Source organism: Dendropsophus ebraccatus, chromosome 14, assembly GCF_027789765.1.
Source record: "Dendropsophus ebraccatus isolate aDenEbr1 chromosome 14, aDenEbr1.pat, whole genome shotgun sequence".
Classification (NCBI taxonomy): Eukaryota; Metazoa; Chordata; class Amphibia; order Anura; family Hylidae; genus Dendropsophus; species Dendropsophus ebraccatus.
In genome coordinates, this window is record NC_091467.1 from 35092614 (window position 1) to 35112940 (window position 20327).

Here is a 20327-nt window from a genome sequence, read left to right on the forward strand (position 1 = left end):
CGCCGAGTACGCCAGTGGGGGCGGAAAGGGGGCGTGTAGTGGGCGGAACGGAGGACGCGGATTTAGAGTCCGCGCGATTTACCATCCGTTCCGCCCAAATATACGCCGAAAACCTACTCCAGTCCTCAGCTGGCGTAGGTTTTCGGCGGTGCGCACCGGCGCGCACGGGATTTATGTAGAGGCAGTCCGCCTCTACATAAATCTCCGTAGCGCCGGAGCTGCAGGGGCATTTTTAAGTCCGGCGTAAAAAAACGCCGGACTTAATAAATGCCCCCATAGTCTTTATCCTGTGCCCACAAATATTAAAATTATCCCAACCTATGCCCCCAGGTAGTTAAAATCCCTTTCCTTAGTCCACAAATATCAATAATATCCCACTCTGTGCCTCCAAGTATTTACATACCTGTTCCTATGCCCATATATATTAACAAATATTCCCCCCTTTGTCCCCCAAGTAGGTATAATCTGCATGCTGTGCCCACAAATATTAATATCCCACCATGTGCCCCAAGTATATATAACCCCGCCATTTTCCCACAATTACCAATAATATCCCACCTTGTGCTCCTAAACAGATATAATACCGCCCTCAAATAGTTATAAACTCCATCCTCTTCACACAAATATTAATAATTTCCTACCCAAGAAGTTATAATCCCCGTCCTTTGTCCACAAATATCATCCCACCCAAAATAGTTATAATCCCCCTTCAGTGCCCATAAATATTAACAATAGTGCACCATGTGCCCCCAAATTTGTTATAATCCCAATCCTGTGTCTACATATATTAATAATATCCCCCAGTGCATCTAAGTATTTATAATCTCCACCATTTGCACCAAAATATTACCAATATGCCACCCTGTGCTCCAAGTAGTTATAATCCCCGTCCTTTGTCCACATATATGAACAAGACAGCACTCTGTGCCCCTAAGTAAATATACTGTAATTCTTGCCCTGTGTCCACAAATATTAATAATATCCAACGCTGTGCTTCCAAGTTTGTACATTCCCGGTCCTGTGCCCATAAATTATTAATAATATCTCACTCTTTGCCCCAAAATACTTATAATCCCTGCCGTGTCCACAAATATAAAGAATGTGCTACTGTTTGCCCCGAAATAGATATAATCACCACCTTCTGTTCAAATTTTTTAATAAAATCCCACCCTGTGACTCCAAGTAGTTATAATCTCTGCCAATTGCCCAAAAATATTAAAAATATCCCACCCTCTGCTCCCAAGAAGTTGTAATCCCCATCCCGTGTCCACAAATATTAATATTACCCCACCCTGTGCCTCTAAATAGTTATTAGTAGTTAAGATCCCTGTCCTGTATCTACAAATGTCAATAATATCCCACCATGTCTCTTCCTCTGAAAAGTGATAGTCCTGCCTCATGTGGCCCCAATGTATATATAATCCTCACCTCCTGTGCCCCCACGTAGGTAATAAGGATGTCTATAATAAAATAGTCAGGGTCACCTCACTGTATAAGCAATGACACGATAGAATATTCTAGAGAGATAGATAGGCTATGTTCACACAACGTCAAAAATATTAAAAAGGCGTCCGATTTTCATATTTAAAATAACGCCTGTTTTTGCCGAGATTTAACTAACTGCAATGCAATGCATTGAAGTCAATGGGAAGACGGACGTCCAATGCACACAGCGTATTAAATAACGGACGTTTTTGCCGCGGGCGTCAAAATAATGAACATGATTATTATTTTCGGGCGTCTTTTGCAAACAGCGGACGTTTTTTATTTGTAGTTCACACACAGTTTTCCTTTTGTCTCCGTTTTTACTATTAAATTCAATGGACTTTTCAATTAAGCCACATCCAAAGTCCAATTAGTAGCCCAAACTAGAATAATGTACAAGCACCCGTCATTGCACTAAGGGGAGGTCAGACTGCTAAATAACGTCCGTTATTTTAAACTCAAAATGACGGAAGTCATTTTAAACGGAGATGAAAAGACGTTGTGTGAACATGGCCATAGAGTGTTAGCTATATATTGGGATCTCCATTCCAGGTATATATTATCACACCTGTGACTTTTCCTAGGTAGCCGATTAGAGGAAAGAAATTTCAAAGTGACGGACATTCGGATCAGACGTGAGAAGGGAATCGCAGGAGAGGTAATTAATATTATTATTAATTACTAATAACTATCAGGCTAGACTCTAGGTCTAGACCTGCATAGGTGTGATGATATGTTCATGGTCCATGGAGATATATGTTTTGTAATGACATATATCTTCATTGGACGTTCAATATGATAACACTAACATTTAGTATGAGAAACGTGGCATATCTTTGCTGCATATCTCTTATCACATTGGTATTATATTATATATGCTGTCACATACACTAGGATACTATGCCCCCAAGTAGTAATAGTCCACTGTGTGTTCCCAGGTTGTCATTACTTTATTTTCTGTTCATAAATATTAATATTCCACACTGTGCCCCCAACTTATTATGATCCCCATCCTGTGCCCACAAATATTAATATCCCACCCTTTGCCTCCAAATAGTAATAATTCCAGTTCTGTGTCTACAAATATTAAAAATGTCCCTCCCTGTACCCCCCAAATAGTTATAATCCCTATCCTGTGCCAAAATATATTATTAATATCCTAAAATGTGCCACAAAATACTTAAATTCCCTGTACTCCATCCACAAATATTAATTATATCCCACCCTGTGCCCACCAAGTAGTTATAATCCCTGCCCTGTCGCCATAAATAATAATAATAATATCCTGCCCTCTGCCTCCGCGTTTTACAAACTTGTTCCTGTGCCCTAAATATTATCCAATTTTTTGCCCCCCAAGTAGTTATAATCCCCGTTCTGTGTCTATAAATATTAATATCTCACTCTGTGCCTCCAAGTATAAATAATCCCCATCCTATGTTTAAAATATTAAAAATATCCCACCCTGTTACCCCATGTAGTTATTATACCCATCCTGCGCCCACAAATACTAGTATTGCACTCTGTACCCCTAAATAGTTATGGTCCCTGCCCTGTGTCTACAAATGTCTATAATATCCCACCACATGCCCCAATTAGTTATTATTCTCTTCCTGTGTCCACAAATAACAATAATATCCCACCCTGTGCCCCCAAGTACTGTTAATCCCCCTCCTGTCCCCCCGAGTAGTAATAGTCCTGCCTCATGTGGCCCCAATGTAGATAGAATCCTCACTTCCTGTGGGCCCAAGTAGGTGATAAGGGTGTCTATAATAAAATAGCCAGGGTCACCTCCCTGTATAAGCAATGACACAATAGAATATTCTGGCCATAGGAAGACACCCTTAGAGTGTTATCTATATATTAGGATCTCCATTCCAGGAATATATTATCACACCTGTGACTTTTCCTAGGTAGCCGATTAGAAGAAAGAAATCGCAAAGTGACGGACATTCAGATCAAACGCAAGAAGATAATCGCAGGACAGGTAATTAATAATATTATTAATTACTGATAACTATCAGGCTAGACTCTAGGTCTAGAGCTGCATAGGTGTGATGATATGTTCCTGGTCCATGGAGATATATGTTTTGTAATGACATATATCTTCAATGGACATTCTATAAAATAACACAAACATTTAGGAAGAGAAACGTGGCATATCTTTGCCGCATATCCCTCATCACATTAGTATAATATTTTATATACTCTCACATATAACAGGACACTATACTCCGAGTAGCAATAGTCCACTCTGTATCACCAAGTAGTCATAACCCCATTTTTGGTTCATAGATATTACTATCCCACCCTGTACCTCAAAATAGTTATATTTCCCATCCTTTGCCCAAAAATAATAATATTGCACCCTGTGCCCCAAGTAGTTATAATCCCTACCCTGTGCCCCAAGTATTTACAGTCCCCACCCTGTGCCCAAAAATATTAACATTATCCAAAACTGTACCCCAAAATAGTAATAGTCCCATACTGTGCCCACAAATATTAATTATATCCCACCCTGTGCCCCCAAGTGTTTACAATCCCCATACTGTGCCCACAAATATCAATAATATCCCACTCTGTGCCTCCAAGTATTTACATACCTGTTCCTATGCCCATAAATATTAAAAATATTCCCCCCTTTGCCCCCAAGTAGTTATAATCTGCATCCTGTGCCCACAAATATTAATATCCCACCATGTGCTTCAAGTATACATAACCCCGACATTTTCCCACAATTACCAATAATATCCCACTTTGTGTGCCTAAACAGATATAATCCCGCCCTGTGTCTACAAATATTAATGATATCCAGTATTGTGCCCTCAAATAGTTATAATCTCCATCCTCTTCTCACAAATATTAATTAATTTCCTACCGTCTGCCCCCAAGATGTTATAATCCCCGTCCTTTATCCACAAATATTATCCCACCAAAAATAGTTATAATCCCCCTTCAGTGTCCACAAATATTAACAATATTGCACCATGTGCCCCCATATTTGTTATAATCCCAGTCCTGTGTCTACATATATTAATAATATCCCCCTGTGCATCTAAGTATTTATAATCTCCACCATTTGCACAAAAATATTACCAATATGCCACCCTGTACCCCCAAGTAGTTATAATCCCCGTCCTTTGTCCACATATATGAACAAGACAACACTCTGTGCCCCTAAGTAAATATACTGTAATCCTCGTCCACAAATATTAATAATATCCAACCGTGTTCTTCCAAGTTTTTACATACCCGGTCCTCTGCCCATAAATATTAATAATATCCCACTCTTTGCCCCCAAATCCCAAAAATCCCTGCCCTGTGTCCACAAATATAAAGAATATACTACTGTTTGCCCCGAAATAGTTATAATCACCACCTTCTGTCCAAATATATTAATAAAATCCCACCCTGTGACTCCAAGTAGTTATAATCTCTGCCAATTGCCCAAAAATATTAAAAATATCCCACCCTCTGCTCCCAAGAAGTTGTAATCCCCATCCCATGTCCACAAATATTAATATTATCCTACCCTGTAATCCAATGTAGTTATAATTTCCTATCCTGTGTCCCCAATTATGAATAATAGACCTACCCTGTGCTCTAAATAGTTATGATCCCTGCCCTGTATCCAAAAATAATAATTATAATATCCAAAACTATGTGGAATATTCCACCCTTTGCCCTCAAGTAGTTATAATCTCCATCCTGTTCCCACAAATATTAATATCCCACCCTGTGCCCCGAAGTAATTATTATCCCTGTCCGGAGCCCACAATTATTAAGAATATCCTACTCTGTGCCCCCAGTAAATATAATCCCCACCCTGTGTCCACAAATATTAATATCATCCTAACCTACAGTATGCCCCCAAGTAGTAATAGTCCCTGTCCTCCGTCCTCAAATTGTACTATCCCACCATGTGCCCCCAAGTAGTTATAATCCCTGTCCTGTCTACAAATGTCAATAATATCGTACCCTGTGCCCCCAAGTACCGATAATCCCCCCCTGTCCCCCTGACTATTTATAATCCCACCTCATGTGGCCCCAATGTAAATATAATCCACCTCCCGTGCCCCCAGGTAGGTAATAAATTGTCTATAATAAAATAGTCAGGGTGGCCCCACTGTATAAGCAATAACACGATAGAATATTTTGGTCATAGAAAGACACCCTTAGAGAGTTATCTATATATTGGGATCTCCATTCCAGGAATATATTATCACACCTGTGACTTTTCCTAGGATGCCGATTAGAAGAAAGAAATGGCAGTGACGGACATTCTGATCAGCCGCAACAAAGGAATCGCAGGACAGGTAATTAATATTATTATTAATTACTGTTAACTATCAGGCTGGACTCTAGGCCTAGACCTGCTTAGGTGTGATGATATTTTCCTGATCCATGGAGATATTTGGTTTGTAATGACATATATCTTTAGGGTGCCTTCACACCTACCGGATCCACAGCGGATCCCATCTCTGGCCGCATCCCCCCATCCCCCGCCGCATCCAGCAGCCCGCATCCCTGGCCGCATCCTGCAGCCCGCCGCCGAGAGCATAAAGTACCTGCTCGGCGGCACGGCTGCAGTGAGGCTCCTGGCTCCAGTCCCGCTCATTAGCTCATATAATCCCCATAGCTCCAATGCAATAATAAATGTAGGGGAAAAAAATCCCATGATAAAAGCCACACGGAGACCGCAGAGAATGTAAAATGATAAAAATGCTAATTTAGTCATTTTTTCCTGAAAAATTAGCAATTTTCCAAGAAAATAAAAATTATACATATATCGGCCAAAATTGACCACTGTCCTAAAGTACAATATGTCATGAGAAAACAGTCTCAATTGCAAGCATTGAAGTCAATGGAAAGACGGATGCCCAATGCACACAATGTATTAAATAATGGACCTTTTTACTGCGGACATAAAAATAATAAACATGATCAGTATTTTCGGACGTCTTCTGCAAACAGCAGATGTTTTTATTAGTTGTTCACAAACATTAGTTTTTCTTTTGTCACCGTTCATTCTCTGTTTGTAATATTAAATTCAATCGACTTTTCAGAGGCCAATTAGTAACCCCAAACTAGAGTAATGTACCAGCAGCGTCATTGCACTAAGGGGAGGTCAGACAGGTAAATGACGTCCGTTATTTTAGACTCAAAAAAATGGACATCTTTTTGAACAGAGCTGAAAAAACGTTGCATGAACAAAGCCACATACAATTAATTTGTTTTGCCCTCTTTATAGACAGTTCCCTAAACTCTCACCTCTTACTGACTACTCCTTATGCTATAATCTTTCATGGACCGCTCATGATTTCCTCTTTCACAGACAGGGCCTTTCAGCCTTCTGTCTCCAGTTTTTCAATAGAAAATCTGAGATCACATGATCACCGAATTTAAGAAAAATTGGCATAAAAATTTGCCAAAACGGTTAGTAATTTTTGAGGTGTTCTTTATAGGGGGTTTTCAACCCTAAAATACGCAGTGCAAAATTGGTATTTGAGGGAAGCCTTAAAGGGGTACTCTAGCCCATAAAATATTTTACATATATCGGCCAAAATTGACCACTGTCCTAAAGTACAATATGTCATGAGAAAACAGTCTCAATTGCATAGATAAGTTATAGCATCACAGAGGTCTAACCACATCAAGTGAGACAGGTCAGACTTCAAAAATCGTTTTGGTCCTTATGGCACTATCGTGACCGATTCTGAGGGGGTTAAAGAACCGTATAATCCCTTTAAGAGGATACCTTTCTTTTACTCATTTGGAATTCATCTAGAAAGAAGATCACTCCAACCATGTTCCTTGAGAAGCTGTACTGTATATAGTCTCCCCTATACATAAAATCTTTAATGTTCTGTAGGAGCTGTAGTAGCTGCCTTAGGATTATTTAGCTCTACTGGAAAAAGAACCCTATATCTAAGGAGACCATAAGGCTGCGGTCACCCATACTGCATCCACTGCAGATGTTATAAAATATGATACATAATACCCCTGTCTCTATAGGATTTACAGTGCTGCTATTGACCTGCAGTACCTATAATCAGTCAGTAGGTGACACTGTACCCATAGATTTCTATTCATATGCAGAAAGTTTAGGATAATTTAATATTTTAGGTTACAGAGCATTGACTACAATTAGTTTGATTACTTTGAGGGACACAGGGATGTGCTGTCAGTATTTGGTGGTAAGAACCTGCTTTCTCTTCTCCTTTCTAGCAGAAGGGTCAAGGGAAAACAAATGCAGATGCCATAATCCAGGGGCCCAGTTTAGTCTTTGCTCTGGGGCCCCTCTATTCTAACTACATCAGTATCAGCACAGATCTCTCCCCTGTCCTGGAGCTTTACTACAATGTATCTGCCTGCGGTGGGATGTGTCATTTATATTGTAGCAAAGTGTCAGCTGTGAGAAGAGTCTATTCCCACTAGCATCATGGCTGATGGATGGCAGTGACACCATTACTAGTAGCAGATTGTGCTATACTTACCACTGCAAATCTTCCATCCACCCATAAGAGTTACCATCTGTGTCCCAGTAAGAGAGCAGCACCATTGTGATAAACCACATAGAGAGGTAATAGCCAGACTGACTGTGATGGGAAAATCTTATTGGAGTTACAGCAATCAGATATCAGCAATGTCCAAGTGTAACTCTCAGGAGGGAGCGGCCATGTTGTCACTCTTTGCACTCATCCATAACCATGTACTGTATATATGACCATGACCACTAGGGGGCAGCAGAGCCAGGGGGCAGGATTAGGTCTGGACATCACCCTCTGGGTATAAGGTTTTCCTTCATTGATAATGATGAGATAATAAATCACACAGGGGGAGATGTAACAAGCCGTCTTATGGGAACAATGTCCGGTGTTGCCCATAGCAACCAATCACAGAGCAGCTTTCTAATATTCATGAGCTCTGGTAAAATGAAAGCTGAGCTGTGATTGGCTGCTATGGTAAACAAAGAACTTTCCCACTGTAACTGATTGATAAATCTCCCCCATAGTATTATATATCAGAGAGTCCCATCCATGATGAATGGCTATGAGATGGACACCCAGGAGCCCAGTTATCAGAGCTCTGTCCTGTAACAAGCCAGGCACCTGTGTGACCATCTCATGACCAGGACAGATGTCATCCACTAGAAGGAAACAATAAAGGTTCCTATTACATGACAGCAAGCAGAGATCTTACATTGTGAGGAAATATATATAACATAACCCATAGTAATAGCAAAGCTGAGGAAGATGGCTGGAATTTCCACCAATAACAAAATGGCACAATGCTAATAAATTATTATTATTATTATTATTATTATTATTAATAATAATAATAATAATAATAATAATAATAATAATAATAATAATAATAATCAGTCCAAATATAACCGCCATGAGGTCATATAGGGATGTCATGATGTTTTGCACTTTCCACCAAACAGAAGGCTTGCCCAGGCATGACTGCTGCAAGGTGGCTGTGATGTCATAATACTGTGCATATGTCACCAGTCAGAAAGCATTGTGATGTCATGATGGAATTTCCACCAATCAGGACACAACACTGGCAGCATATATAGCTGTACACAGCTGCTCCTGCTCATTCTACACAGAGGCAGCAGCAGAAGAACAGCTAGGAGCAGCATCTAAGGAGTATCTGAAGGAGAAGCAGAGCCCAATCCAGGGGGAACTGAGGGATTAGCAGAGCCCGGCCAAGGAAAGAACTGAAGTTTTTAGCCCCTTCCTGAATGGGTCTCTGCTGCTCCTTCAGTTTCTTCTTGGACGAGGCTCTGTTGCTCTTGCCTCATCCAGGAGCCCAATCAAGGGAGGATCCAAAGGAGCAGCAGGGCCCCATCCAGGGAGGAACTGGGGTTTCCAAAAAGGCTTTTTATGAAAAGGTATTTCTTTATAGCAAATGCACTATTACCGATAATTTACCGTTTATGGATGCCATTGGGGGGGGGGGGCTATAAAGACCATCAATAGGCTCTATGGATGACATCATGATTTTGCTATATGACATTCACATACATTTGTTTTGATCGATTTGAGCCGAATAGTAAAATATGTTGTTTTTATTTTCTAACCTGTTCCAATTATCTCACTATAGTTTGGTTTTTTTTCATATAATTTTTAATAAATTATTTTGGGGACAGCCATCTTGTCTGAGCTATATACGTATTTTTCTACTTAAAAGAGGAAAAAAGAATCTGGATGCACTCACCAGTTAGCAGAAAGAGTGTAGCTTTATTTTCCAACGAGTGTGTTTACAGCATAGTTCAGGCAGGCGGAGGACGCCAAACACCCTCCACTGATGATAACAGCCGTTTCACGCCTACTTTTCGGCGCTTCTTCAGATCCCGCCCCTTTGTCCACGTCTTTAGATATGTGCTCTGTGAATCACGTGATCGAGACGGGGGCGTAACAGTGTATGATTAAAAACAATTTAAGTACATAGAAAAACTATAAATACATCTTATGTATGTGGTTATAGGAACATACTTAGGTCTGTTCGGTCATTTAGACCCATTTTTCCCTGTGCATTCGTAGCTATAATTAGACGTGCTTCGCTTTTCATTAACTCTTTATTGGTGTCTCTTCCACTCTTACAGTGGATACGTTGTAGTCCCATGAATTTAAGGTCCCTTGTGATGCCTCCATGTTTATCGTTGATATGCTCTATTAATCTTGGGGCCCCTTGTCTGGTACGCAGGGATCTTATGTGTTCGCTGAAACGTTTATTCATTGGGCGAATGGTTTTACCTATGTAGTATAACTTACATGGACAGGTAATAGCGTACACTACATATTTGGTTTTACAGCATATCATCTCGTGTATTGTATGGGTATATCCTCCCAGATTTATACTTTTACATTGTTCTAAATGGGGGCACCACTTACAGTTACCACATTTATAGTTCCCTTGTAATGTATCGTTTAACCAATTCCCTGTTTTTTTCTCTTTGTTGGAGTATGCACTACGCACTATTATATCTTTTATGTTTTTTGTCCGTCTAAATGTTATCATAGGTTTTTCTGTGTATTCCTTTATGAACAAAGGGTCATGCTGGATAATGCACCAATTGTCCATTATGACCTTGCGGATAAAATTAGCTAAAGGACTATACTTGAATGAAAAGACAAACCGTGTTTTTTTCGTCGGGACGTTTTTTGTGATATTTTTTGGGAAGAAATAAGTCTTTCTGTTGTTTGCTGAATGCTTTTTTATTGGCTTTTTCCAGGACCTCTAACGGATAACCCCTTTCTAGGAGACGTGTGGTGAGTTCTTGTGCTTGTTCTATGTATGTGTCATCTGAACTATTTATTCTTCGTAGCCGAAGATATTGGCCGTACGGTACGGCAGTCTTTGTATGCGGGGGATGGTAACTAGAATAGTGCAATATGGCGTTAGATGCCGTGGGTTTACGATAGCTTGTAGTGTTGATTTTGTTATCTTCTACTTTTATAAGCACATCTAAAAATTCGATTTGTGTTTTATGAGTCTTACTTGTGAACACCATATTCATGTCATTGTTATTCATATATGTGATGAACAATTTAAAATCAGTTTCAGTACCCAGCCATATGACGAAGACGTCATCTACAAATCTACAAAGACAATGTATGTGTTTCAGGAAGGTTTTTTTTCAGAAAAGACAATTTCGCTTTCCAACACCGCCAAGTACAGATTGGCGAGGGTACATGCAGCGGCGTACCCATCGTTGTACCCTCGCCCTGCACATACCATTTGTCATTCAATGAAGAGCAGCGCGTCACAAACAAAATCTACAAAATCTTTGTTTTTTTCTGTCTGTTCTAGCAATTGCCATATAACTGCCAACCCTTTTTGATGTGGAATACGAGTATACAGGCTTTCCACATTAATGGTGCCTAGTATAGCTCCCTCTGGCCATTGTATGTCCCTTAATGTCATCAGAAATTCATTAGTGTCTTTTACTAATGTAGGTACACCTTTAAGGAGAGGCTTTAATAGCCACTCCAGGTATTGAGACAGTGGTTCTGTGATGGAATCTATAGCTGCTACTATGGGACGTCCTGGGGGTGGATTTATGCCTTTTGCAGCTTTGGCACATGGTACCATACGGCATTCTTAGGATGAGAGGGTAGTAGTTTTTCAGCAATATTTTTGGATAGAACATTTTTTTCTACATATATACGCAGAAGAGTTTGTAGCTTCCTTTGTACCTTTGGGATGGGGTTCTCTTTTAGTTTTGTATATGTGTTTGTGTCGCTTAATTGTCGCCTTCCTTCTGCCTCATAGTCTTTTCTCCACATAATTACTAGGTTTCCCCCTTTATCGGCTTTTTTGCATATTATTTCTTTATGTTCTTTTAGCCATTCCAGGGCTTTTTTCTCTTGTGGTGTTATATTCTCGGGGTCCTGTGGGTAGATTAGAGCTCTTACCTGTTCAGTTACTTTGTGCTAAAAAAGGTCTAGATTGCTGCCCTGATTAACCTGGGGGGAGAAAGTGCTTTTGACTCCTCCTGAAAAAAACTCATTATTTACATCATACAATTCATTACTGTCTGCCAGGTCTAATAACGTGGTTACTCCTTGTCTATCTTGTTCATTTTCTATACCAGCTAAATAGAAGCCTAAAGACCCTATCTCAACTGGCTTGTCTCCCTCTTTCTCTTCTTTTTTCCTGCTGGGAATAGTGTTACAAGAAAAAAACTTCTTTAGGTTTAGTTTTCTTATGCTTTTAAACATGTCAATTTGAAAATCCGTCATATTAAACTCAGTTATACAATAGTTAAGTCCTTTGTTTAATACTGAGAGAACCGATTCGCTAAGTTCAAGATTGGTTAAATTTACTACTAAGGAGGTTTCAGTCTGTATGATCGTGTTCACATTGTCTATTTTTTCCACCACACTTGTTTCCGTTTTGTTCCTGTTCTTCTTGTTTCCTCTTCTTCTTCCAGGTCTGGTTTTTCTTTTCCTAAAGGGACAGACTCTCTTGATGTTGTTGCGATTTCCATTTTATTTTTGGGGTTTTTTTCCTTCCATTTTTTTATTTTTCTGTATATTTTGTTTCTCATCGTTTGAAGAAGTGTCTGACTCAGTCGTCCAGTAATCACTGTTTTTTTTCTTTTTGTCTTGTTGTTTTTTACTTTTTGGGAAATTGCGTTTCCTCTGTAGGATCTTCGTCCTTTTTTCTCAAAAGCCCGTCCTATCATGTAGTCGACTTTATCACGGATAAACTTGTCCTTTTTTTGTTCTTTTATTTTTGTTTGTAATTTTGTTAATTTTTCATCTAGTCTTTTTTGAAAGGCAGAGAAATCTTTTTCTTGCAGTCTTGTGCGTAATTCGATTTTGGTTTTTAGCAGTTCTGTTGTTACTAATTCATACTCTTTTTTTATTTCTTTTAATTATCAATTTCATTAGGTTTAGCGAGTGTGTCTGATGTAATTCTTTCCACTCATTAACAAATTGCACATCAAGTAGAGTCGAGTAGTGCCGACCCCTACACCTCTATTATTGACTTTGCACTAATATGTATTTTTCTATTTAAATCAGGAAAGAATGAATATTATGTAATTATACAAATGTTTTATAGGGTTATTGAGTAAGGGGCTTTGTACATCATCATCTTGCTGTACATCAAATAGCAATAATCTCATTGTAAGAGAAACATCAGGACTGGGAACTACACAGACTGTATTGTCTAACCAAACGGAATTTCCTTTAAGCAAACTATAATTACAATTTACTGCTCAACTAACATACAGTATAACCCGTATAGTAAAATAAACATTAGTATTTCCATTCCAGGAATATATTATCACATATGTGACTTTTCCTAGGTAGCCAATTAGAAGAAAGAATTTGCAAGGTGACGGACATTTGGATCAGACGCAAGAAGGGAATCCAAGGACAGGTAATTAATATTATTATTAATTACTGATAACTATCAGGCTGGACTCTAGGTCTAGTCCTGCATAGGTGTGATGATATGTTCCTGGTCCATGGAGATATATGTTTTGTAATGACATATATCTTCCATTGATGTTTAATATAATAACACAAACATTTAGGAAGAGAAACGTGGCATATATTTGCCGCATATCTCTCATCACATTAGTATAATATTTTATATACTCTCACATACAACAGGAAACTATACCACCGAGTAGCAATAGTCCGCTCTGTATCACCAAGTAGTCATAACCCCATTTTTGGTTCAGAAATATTACTATTCCACCCTGTACCTCCAAATAGTTATATTCCCCATCCTTTGCCCAAAAATAATAATATTGCACCCCAGGCCCCCAAGTAGTTATAATCCCCATACTGTGCCCACAAATATGAATAATATCTCACTCTGTGCCTCCAAATATTTACATACCTGGTCGTATGCCCATAAATATAAAAAATATTTTACCCCTTGCCCCCAAGTAGTTATAATCTGCATGCTGTGCTCACAAATATTAATATCCCACCATGTGTTCCAAGTATATATAACCCCGCCATTTTCCCACTATTGCCAATAATATTCCACCTTGTGCGCCTAAACAGATATAATCCCGCCCTGTGTCTACAAATATTAATAATATCCAATATTGTGCCTTCAAATAGCTATCCCCATTCTCTTCTCACAAATATTAATTAATTTCCTACCGTCTGCCCCAAGAAGTTATAATCCCAGTCCTTTATCCACAAATATTATCCCTCCCAAAATAGTTATAATTCCACTTCAGTGTCCACAAATATTAACAATATTGCACCATGTGCCCCCAAATTTGTTAAAATCCCCCATTTGCACAAAAATATTACCAATATGCCACCCTGTACCCCCAAATAGTTATAATCTCTGTCCTTTGTCCACATATATGAACAAGACAACACTGTGCCCCTAAGTAAATATACTGTAATTCTTGTCCACAAATATTAATAATATCCAACCCTGTGCTTCCAAGTTTTTACATACCCGGTCCTGTACCCATAAATATTAATAATATCCCACTCTTTGCCCCCAAATACTTATAATCCCTGCCCTGTGTCCACAAATATAAAGAATTTACTACTGTTTGCCCCGAAATAGATATAATCACCACCTTCTGTTCAAATATATAAATAAAATCCCACCCTGTGTCTCCAAGAAGTTATAATCTCTGCCAATTGCCCCAAAATATAAAAAATATCCCACCCTCTGCTCCCAAGAAGTAGTAATCCCCATCTTGTGTCCACAGATATTAATATTACCCCACCCTGTGCCTCTCAATAGTTATTAGTAGTTAAAATCCCTGTCCTGTGTCTACAAATGTCAATAATATCCCACCATGTGCCTCCAATTAGTTATTATTTTCTTCCTTTATCCAAAGATAATAATAATATCCCACTCTGTCCCCCCAAGTACTGATAATCCCCCTCCTGTCCCCCTGAGTAGTGATAGTCCTGCCTTATGTGGCCCCAATATACATAGAATCCTCACCTCCTGTGCCCCCAAGTAGGTAATAAGGGTGTCTATAATAAAATAATCAGGGTGGCCTCACTGTATAAACAATGACACAATAGAATATTCTGGCCATAAAAGGACGCCCTTAGAGTGTTATCTATACTGTATATTGGGGATCTCCATTCCAGGAATATATTATCACACCTGTGACTTTTTCTAGGTAGCCGATTAGAAGAAAGAAATTGCAAAGTGACGGACATTCAGATCTGACGCTGGAAAGCAATCGCAGGACAGGTAATTAATATTATTATTAATTACTGATAAATATCAGGCTAGACTCTAGGTCTAGACCTGCATAGGTGTGATGATATATTCCTGGTCCATGGAGATATATGTTTTGTAATGACATATATCTTCAATGGACGTTCAATATAATAACACAAACATTTAAGAAGAAAAACGTGGCATATATTTGCCGCATATCTTTCATCACATTAGTACAATATTTTATATGCTCTCACATACAACAGGACACTATACACCTGAGTAGCAATAGTCCGTTCTGTATCACCAAGTAGTCATAACTCCATTTTTGGTTCAATATTACTATTCCACCCTGTACCTCCAAATAGTTATATTCCCCATCCTTTGCCCAAAAATAATAATATTGCACCCTGAGCCCCAAGTAGTTATAATCCCCTGTGCCCGCGAATATCAATATCATCGCACCTTGTCCACCTAAATAGTTAAAATCCCCACCCTGTGCCCAAAAATATTAATATCATCCAAAACTGTGCCCCAAAATAGTAATAATCCTGTACTGTGCCCACAAATATTATTTATATCCCACCCTGTGCCCCAAGTAGTTATTATCCCCGCCCTGTGTCCACAAATATCAATAATATCCCACTCTGTTCCTACAAGTATTCACATACCTGGTCCTATGCCCATAAATTTAAAAAATATTCCACCCCTTTGCCCCCAAGTAGTTATAATCTGCATGCTGTGCCCACAAATATCCTACCATGTACCCCAAGTATATATAACCTTACCATTTTCCCACAATTACCAATAATATCCCACCTTGGGCACCTAAACAGATATAATCCAGCCCTGTGTCTACAAATATTAATGATATCCAGTATTGTGCTCTTAAATAGTTATAATCTCCATCCTCTTCTCGCAAATATTAATTAATTTCCTACCGTCTGCCCCCAAGAAGTTATAATCCCCGTCTTTTGTCCACAAATATTATCCCACCAAAATAGTTATAATCCCCCTTCAGTGTCCACAAATATTAACAATATTGCACCATGTGCCCCCAAATTTGTTATAATCCCAATCCTGTGTCTACATATATTAATAATATCCCCCTGCGCATCTAAGTATTTATAATCTCCACCATTTGCACAAAAATATTACCAATATGCCACCCTGTGTCCCCAAGTAGTTATAATCCCCGTCCTTTGTCCACATATATGAACAAGACAACACTCTGTGCCCCTAAGTAAATATACTGTAATTCTCGCCCTGTGTCCATAAATATTAATAAGATCCAACCCTGTGCTTCCAAGTTTGTACATACCCGGTCCTGTGCCCATAAATATTAATAATATCCCACTCTTTGCCCCCAAATCCTTATAATCCCTGCCCTGTGTCCACAAATAAAAATATACTACTGTTTGCCCCGAAATAGTTATAATTACCACCTTCTGTCCAAATATATTAATAAAATCCCACCCTGTGACTCTAAGTAGTTATAATCTCTGCCAATTGCCCAAAAATATTAAAAATATCCCACCCTCTGCTCCCAAGAAGTTGTAATCCCCATTCCGTGTCCACAAATATTAATAATACCCCACCCTGTGCCTCTAAATAGTTATAAGTAGTTAAGATGCCTGTCCTGTGTCTACAAATGTCAATAATATCCCACCATGTGCCCTCAAATAGTTATTTTCTTCCTGTGTCCAAAAATAATAATAATATCCCACCCTGTGCCCCAAGTACTGATAATCCCCCTCCTGCCCCCCAGAGTAGTGATAGTCCTGCTTTATGTGGTCCCAATATAGATATAATCCTCCCCTCCTGTGCCCCAAAGTAGGTAAGAAATTGTCTATAATAAAATAGTCAGGTTGGCCTCACCGTGTAAGCAATGACACGATAGAATATTTTAGCCATAGAAAGACGCCCTTAGAGTGTTATCTATATATTAGTATCTCCATTCCAGGAATATATTATCACACCTGTAACTTTTCCTAGGATGCCGATTAGAAGAAAGAAAGTGATGGACATTTGGATCAGACGCTAGAATGTAATCACAGGACAGGTAAATAATATTACTATTAATTACTTATAACTATCAGGCTAGACTCTAGGTCTAGACCTGCATAGGTGTGATGATATGTTCCTAGTCCATAGAGATATATATTTGGTAATAACATATATCTTCAATGGACATTCTATAGGATAACACTAACATTTAGGAAGAGAAACGTGGCATATCTCTCATCATTAGTATAATATTATATATGCTCTCACATACACTAGGACACCATGCCCCCAAGTAGCAATAGTCCACCATGTGTCCTTAATTGGTAAACCCCCCTTCCTGTGCCCCAAAAGACAAAAGAGCTATAATTCCATAATTCTCCCCTCCTTTGCCCAAGTATTGATAATCCTCCTCCATCTGCCCCCCAAGTATTGATAATCCTCCTCCATGTGCCCCCAAGCAGTAATAACACCCCATCCTGTGCCCCTATTTCCTATTAGATAAATTTGTTCAGCAATGTCTCTTTCTTTCTCTAATTACCACCGAAAACCCATATTCCTATGTTTAATAGCTTTTGTTTCTTAGAATATTTAATTAGAATATCGTATAGATAGCGGATTTTATTCAGTTTAGTCTTATTTCTGATAAAGGTCTCTATTGTATATGGATATGGATATTTTATAAAACATATAGAGGCACTCTGTTCTGGAGGGAGGGAATTAAAACAATTACGTCTACTGTTTTTCTTATTTACCCCTTATCTTACCACTGTGACTGTATAATTACTATAAGTGTACCAATGCTATAACACCTTTACCCCCTAACCCCATCCTCCTCCTTCCCTCTCTTTCCCTGCCCCCTCTTATCCTTTTCACTTTATGTGGTTGGCAACAATTAAATGATGTTGAAAACCTCGAGTATAGTGCTAGAAATATACAGATAAGTTGTCTCATTTGTGTATCATTTTATACAAATACTTATATGTAAGGCTCTATTTTTCTTCTTTCCATTATGTCTATAGACTGCTAAAACTATTGTTATGTTATGGAAGATTTTCAGTAAACATAAGGTTTGAGGGGGAAGAAAAAAATTGTGTCCCACACTATTATAATGCCACCTCCTTGCCCCCAAGTTATGTACCAAGTAATGCCACCTTTTTACCTTTTTAGTAGCAATAATCTGCCATCTTGTGTCCCAAAAGTAGAAATAATCCCCACTCCTGTGCCCCCAAAAAACTAATTTTCCCATTTCTTTTCCCTGTGTAGCAATGACTCCAGGAGTGTAGGTAAGATTCATTGGGTCTCATAGTAAAAAAAAAAAACTGTACCCCCCCCAGCAAAAAACATAGCTATATATATATATATATATATATATATATATATATATATACTTTTTGATGTGTCCAAAGGCAAAATCCTATAGTTATAATCCCCATCCTGCGTCCACAAATATTAATATTATCCCAGCCTTTGCCTCCAAGTATTTACATTACCTTATGCTGATAAATATTAAGAATATTCCACCCTTTGCCCCCCGAGTAGTTATAATCTCCAGCCTGTGCCTACAAATATTAATATCCAACCATGTGCCCCCAAGTAGTTATAATCCCCATCCTGTTCCCAGAAATAATAATATCACACCATGTGACCCTAAATAGTTATAAACCCTGCTGTAAGGCCAAAAATATTAGTAATATCTAAAGCTGTGCCCAAAAATACTTATAATCCTCTACTGTGCCCACAAATATTAGTTATATGTTACCCCGTGTTCCCAAGAAGTTTATAATCCCCGCTCTGTGTCCATTTATATTAAGAATATCACACAGTGCGCCCCAAAATAGTTATAATCCCGCCCTGTGTCCACAAATATGGATAATATACCACTCTTTACCTTCACGTATTTACAAACCCAGTCCCATGCCCTATCTATCTATCCCACCCTGTGGCCCAAGTTGTAATCCTCCCCCCTTTTTCCACAATTATCAATAATATCATCCCCCCCTTTTGTGCCTTAATAGATATAATCCCCATACTGTGCCCACAAATGTTAATATTATTCAACCCTTTGACCTTAAAGTAGTTATTATCCCTGTCCTGTGTCCACAAATATTAATATCTTCCCAATTTGTGCCCTAAATATTTATAATCCCCCTTCTGTGCCCACAAATATCAACAATATCCCAACCTGTGCCCCCAAGTATTTATAATCCCGCCCTGTGTCAAGTTTTTTGAATCCCGCCCTGTGCCCTTAAATTTTTATAATCCCGCCCTGTGCCCTTAAATTTTTATAATCCCGCCCTGTGCCCTTAAATTTTTATAATCCCGCCCTGTGTCCTTAAATTTTTATAATCCCGCCCTGTGCCACCAAGTATTTATAAACCCGTCCTGTGGCCATATACTGTACATTAAGAATATCACACTGTGTGTCCTAAAATAATTATAATCCCCGCCCTGTCCTTACAAATATTAATAATATCTCACTCGTGCCCCCAAGTAGTTAAAATCCTTGCTCTGGGTCCAAAAATAACAACAATATCCCATACTGTACCCCCAAGTAGTTATAATCTCCACCATTTACCCACAATTACTTAGAATATCCCACCCTGTGCCCCAAGTAAATATGATTCTGACCTGTGTCTTCAAATATTAACAATATCCCACCCTATGCTCCCAAGTATTGATAATCCCCGTTCTGTGTCCAAAAGTATTAAAAATATCCCACCCTGTGTAGATATAATCCACCTCCCGTGCCCCAAGTAATAAGTGGTCTATAAAAAAATAGTCAGGGTGGCTTCACTGTATAAGCAATGACACAATAGAATATTCTGGTCATAGAAAGACGCCCTTAGAGTGTTATTTATATATTGGGATCTCCATTCCAGGAATATATTATCACACCTGTAACTTTTCCTAGGTAGCCGATTAGAAGAAAGAAATTGCAAAGTGACGGATATTCAGATCTGCCGGAAGGAGGGAATCGCTGGACAGGTAATTAATATTATTATTATTAATTACTGATAACTATCAGGCTAGACTCTAGGTCTAGACCTGCATAGGTGTGATGATATGTTCCTGGTCCATGGAGATACATGTTTTGTAATGACATATATCTTCAATGGACGTTCAATATAAGTAGTTATTATCCCCGCCCTGTG

At 38.8% G+C, this 20327-nt stretch overlaps 1 protein-coding gene across 4 annotated transcripts in view; it reads right to left on the reverse strand.

The window, feature by feature from the left end:
- The window catches only part of SLC13A3 (solute carrier family 13 member 3), a 458185-nt gene that overhangs the window by 186978 nt on the left and 250880 nt on the right, over positions 1–20327 (reverse strand). For all 4 annotated transcript variants that reach the window (XM_069952524.1, XM_069952518.1, XM_069952520.1 and 1 more), the window contains one exon: positions 9712–9880. The gene's annotated coding sequence lies outside the window, so the exon portion shown is untranslated. The remainder of the gene's footprint in view (positions 1–9711; positions 9881–20327) is intronic.